The 5,000-nt window shown below is 46.4% G+C and overlaps 1 pseudogene; it reads left to right on the top strand.

Annotated features, from left to right (window-relative positions):
• The window catches only part of LOC125310953, a 162,665-nt pseudogene that overhangs the window by 62,794 nt on the left and 94,871 nt on the right, over window positions 1-5,000 (top strand).

The following is a 5,000-nucleotide window of genomic DNA, read 5'->3' as shown; positions in this document are numbered from 1 at the left end:
ACATTACCCTTGTCCTCCAAAAGACTTTTCTCCTGGCAACTCAGGACCCCATTAAGCTTATCAAGAATCGCCACATACCTCTCAGACCTCAGACCCAAAAGGAGGCTACCACATGCCTTAACATTCTGGAAATTACAGCCTGCCCTGTCAACAAGTTGCGGGTTGCAGGGCTCTCTTCTCAAAAAGCAAGGCTGTGAGACCAGGAAAATCACACAAAACATCAAAAAGTGACCCCAACACAATCCGCTCCTCAAAGTGGCCAGCCAGTGAACAGAGGATAACCCCTCCAGCCCACTGGCCGATAAAAAAGTCCCCAAACCTAAAAAGACTTTTGTAGAGAAGGTGGTAGTCCATTAAACTCAAAGTGCGGCTCACTGTCCATTTGAAACAGAGCCGTGTGTCCATTTTAATTTACTCCCACGCAAGATGGTGTGAGCCAGCGCCCTCCAGGCCACAGTAGTCGAAGCAGTGAGCAGCCAGTGGGCTTTAACTGAAATCGTCACGTGTCTCTCCTGCTAGACTAGCTGAGGAGTCCTTGTCCCCCATCATCCTTTGAGAGAAAAAAAAGAACTGCTTGTGGGACCCCAGTGCAGTTTGTCCCAAAAAAAAGTTCACCACTTCCCCTCTGCAAGCTGTCCAGTAGTCCAGCAGGGGGGTTCCATGCAGACAGTTTATGCCATAACGCAGAGGCCACTAGATTGTTTATTATAGGGTGCCGCCCCTATATGACAGTTGGGGGAAGTAGCCACTTCCATTTCCCCAGGCGGCCTTTCACCTATCCAAGACCCCTTCCCAGTTCTGTTGGACAAAAAGGTCATTACCCAAAAAAACACCTAAATACTTAAACCCTTCTCTTTTCCACACCAGCCCACCAGGCAACCCCCGAGCACCTCTCCTCCCCCTCCCCAAACCAAATGGCTTCACTCTTTCCCCAGTTCACCTTAGCAGATGATACATGTTGAAAATCCAAAACAGTTTTATTTAACATAATTACATCATCTTTACCATTAACAAACACAGTCACATCATCTGCATAAGCAGACAAAAAAAAACAATCATTACAATGGAGGCAAAAAGAACACCCCCCCAAAACAGCACGGCTTGTGAAGAAGCGGTTCAATGGCAAGAGAGTACAACATGACAGACATTGGGCACCCCTGCCTGACCCCTCTCTTGACTCTGAAAGGAGCCTCAGACCCCCATTCCACTTTCAGCACACTTTCAATATTACAATAAAGAGCTTTCACCATATTCATAAAAGCGGGACTAAAACCAAAGGGGACGCAAGGTGACCCACAAAACTCATGCTCCCACCACGGTGAAGGCCTTTTGCTGATCAAGGAAATCAACCCCATATCGATACCCAGATCATGCGAGACATCCCATAAGTCCCTTACCACATTCACATTGTCAAAATAGACCGGCTCAGGTATGCAGTAGGACTGATCATTGTGGACCACCCTGACCCCAATCCACCTCCCTCAGCCTCAAAGCTAAAACCTTGGACAGAATTTTCATGTCTGAACATAATAAGGGACACAGGACGCCAGCTCAAGGTCACCTTTCTTGGGCAAAGGGTGATAACTGCCCTGGCGGCAGCTAAGGGGCAAACACCCCTCCTCAAGGCTCTCCCATGCAGCCAGGAGATCCTCCCAATGCAGGGCCAAAAGACTTTATAGAACTCAATGGGTAACCATCAATCCAGGAGACTTACCCACTGGCCATGCCCATAAGGGCCTTTTTCAAGCTCATAGATTAAGAGTCATGTCAAGTGCAGCATAACACTCTTTAAGCCACTTTGGGCAGTCCAGTAAAGAAAGAGCTGGACAGGATATCACTCGACACTAACTCACAGTCATACAGCTTAGAGTAAAACAGTCTCCGCATATTCTGAATCTGAGCAGGCTCAGACAAGTCCTGGCCGATTCAGACCTCAAACTATGTATCAACCTACTCTGACCATTTTTCCGTTCCAAATTAAAGAAAAAAAAACCTGGGCGGGAGCATCCATCAGGGGTAGCGCTCTGAAAGGGGGGCTGCGTGCAAAGCCCCCCTAGTGCCCTGACACCCAGTAGGTCAGTAAGTCTGCGTTCTTCTCCTCAAAGAGCTGAAACTGCTCCGTGGACATCCCAGACTTCTGCAAGTTCAAGATATCATGTTCTAAACCTTGAAGTGCAGAGAATGATATCCTTGGTAGCGCCCTAAGGTATACTGTTGGCAGAAAAGTTTAATCTGAACCTTGCCATGGTCCCACCATTATCTTAAGGAGGAAAAAAGAACCTTTTTTTGTAGGCTAAAATCCCCAAAAGACATAAGTCTCCTTGAAATGGTCATCCACTAAAAGTGAATTATTAAAACACCAATGTCACTTTCCCAGGCCTAAAGCCTTAATTCTCACACTGCAAACTACAGCACAATGATCAGAAAAACCCGTTGGCAAAATATGACATGATACTAAACTATTGAGATGCTGCCTGAAAATGTGAAATTCTATCCAAGCGAGCTAAGGAAATATAATTGTCTCTACTATGAATCGGTGTACTGTCTGGTGTTCTGATGCAAAGTTCTCCATGTGTCCTGCAGCTCATGGGTATTAATCAACTGTCGTGACTGCCAGCTGTGAGGAGTACATGAGGTTCAAAGTGATTCCTATCAATCGATCATCAACAGTGCAATTAAAATCACACCACCCACCAAAAACAAGACTGTCCGGATCCAGGTCACTGAACACCTCATCAAGTTTACTAAAAACGCACCCTCTCTGCCCCATTATTTGGTGCATACATTTTACAAAAAAACATTACCAAGTCATCAAAAGCGGCCCTGACTGTCAAAATTCGGCCTGGAACTACTTCTCTACATTGGCAAGAAAGAGGTATGGACAACTTTGAAAATAAAATCGCCACACCTCCGCTTTACAGAGGTTTATGACTAAAACAATTTGGCCATCCCATTCCCTCCTCCATTCCACCTCGTTAACATTGTCACTATGAGTTTCTTGCACCAACATAACATCATACGTTTCAGGGTGATGAAGTCAAAAGAAAGTTAACCACCGCTTTGTCCGTGCACCGTTTAAATTCAGGGTGCAGACTCGGCATATTCAACATACTGATGTCACCGGGCGGGAAGACGACCCCGTACCTGTCTCTAAGCTTTGTCCAGGCAGGAACTTTGAGGCGCGATCTCCTTATTAGTGAAAGCACGCTCTCTTATCAGGCCGGAAACATCATTAATAAATTGACCGCATGTCGGGAAAAGTACTGTTCAACCTGAACGTTCGCAGCCCTTTCGTATCCGTGGCGGCTTATGTCTTCTGCTTTATGCTGCATTGGTAGCCCTCACCAGATCTGGTGAGGTCTCCTAACGACGGTCCGACATGTCAGAGAAAAGACTCATTGTAAGCTGTCATCAGTCGGGCACCTCTTCCTTCTTGCCTTCCCTGGCGTTCCCCTCCTCCTGCTCCTCTTTCCCTTTACGGGATTTTTTAAATGTACCATTTCAACATCTTGCACAGACGCCTGTGAGCCCGAAGCTCCAACGCCATCATCAAAACAAATGTCCTCTAAAGGCCTATGCACCGTATTACTCCCGCTTAGCAGCGGCAAGCTCCCATATTTATCAGGTCATTCACTGTCACGCTGGCATCAATTAAACCAGCCACGGAGATATGCCATCTCTGCCACAGAATCATGTGGCCACAGGACCAAATTCAACTAGCTCCTGCCCCAGGCGGGCCACTATCCACCCCCTACCTCTCGATAACAGACCGACATGCCGGACGGGGCTTAGTGATGGAAGAATCATTCACAACTGGATCAGCCAAGCCACTTGCCCGGATTGGGGCAGTTGAAGGAACCCTCACCGGTTCAGCCAAGCCAGTCGCTGGCTGTCCTGCACTATCACTCTTATGTCTTGGGCAGTCTCAACGACATGACCCACACCTCCACAGTGAAAACACTTCAGGGCTGAGTCCGATGTAGCAAAAACACGAAATCTTCCTTATAGATGAAACCAAGCGGGCCGAACCGCTGTAACTCCCGTTCAATCAGTTCATCATAGGAAATGATCACTTTCTTAGATGGGCAACTGAGAGGGGAGTACAGCGTCAGCGTGTTATTTATTTCCACACCTGTCGCAACTACGTCCCTTGCTTTTTTGCAACTGTACCAAGAAAAATCACAATCGCATTGTTCATGCGAAGGCGATTTAACATGTTCATGGCCAACAACGTGACCCACCGCCAAACTACATTCCTCAACACTGCGGAACAAACAATTCTCACACCATGCTGTCTCATTAAATGATCGAAATCCATTGTTCACCGGCGCATCCGGGCTCAAACTGGAGCCGCCAGACTCAGCGGGAGCAAACTACTAAAAGCGCTAAAATCTACAGCGACTGTAGAGTTAAAGCTAAACATTGGAAATAAAGGCAGGCACAAGTTAGAAGTTAGAAAGACAGTTTCAAAGAGATTCCACCACGGCTCAAGCACTCACTCCCACACATGAGAGAGAGAGAGAGAGAGAGGGAGAGAGAGGGAGAGAGAGGGAGAGAGAGGGAGAGAGGGGGAGAGAGGGGAGAGAGAGAGAGAGAGCTCAGCATTAAGCAGATCAGGTAACAACACACATATACACACACACACAGCATTAAGCAGATCAGTTAACAACAACACACACACACACAGCATTAAGCAGATCAGTTAACAACCTGTTAATTAATATTGAGGGAATGTATAGTAGAGGATGTCTTGGTGATTAGCAATGCTAACGCTAATTAATGTAAAGCTAACACTAATTAATGTAGTGGAGGATGTGTCTTGCGCTAATTAATGTATAGTGGCGGATGTGTCTTGGTGACTAGCAATGCTAACGCTAATTAATATATAGTGATGATGTGTGTTGGTGACTAGCAATGCTAACGCCAATTAATATATAGTGGAGGATGTGTGTTGGTGACTAGCAATGCTAACGCTAATTAATATATAGTGGAGGATGTGT

This window comes from Alosa alosa, chromosome 17 (assembly GCF_017589495.1).
Source record: "Alosa alosa isolate M-15738 ecotype Scorff River chromosome 17, AALO_Geno_1.1, whole genome shotgun sequence".
NCBI lineage: Eukaryota > Metazoa > Chordata > Actinopteri > Clupeiformes > Clupeidae > Alosa > Alosa alosa.
Note: the sequence above shows the minus strand (reverse complement) of the source record. Positions and strands in the feature narration are given on the sequence as shown.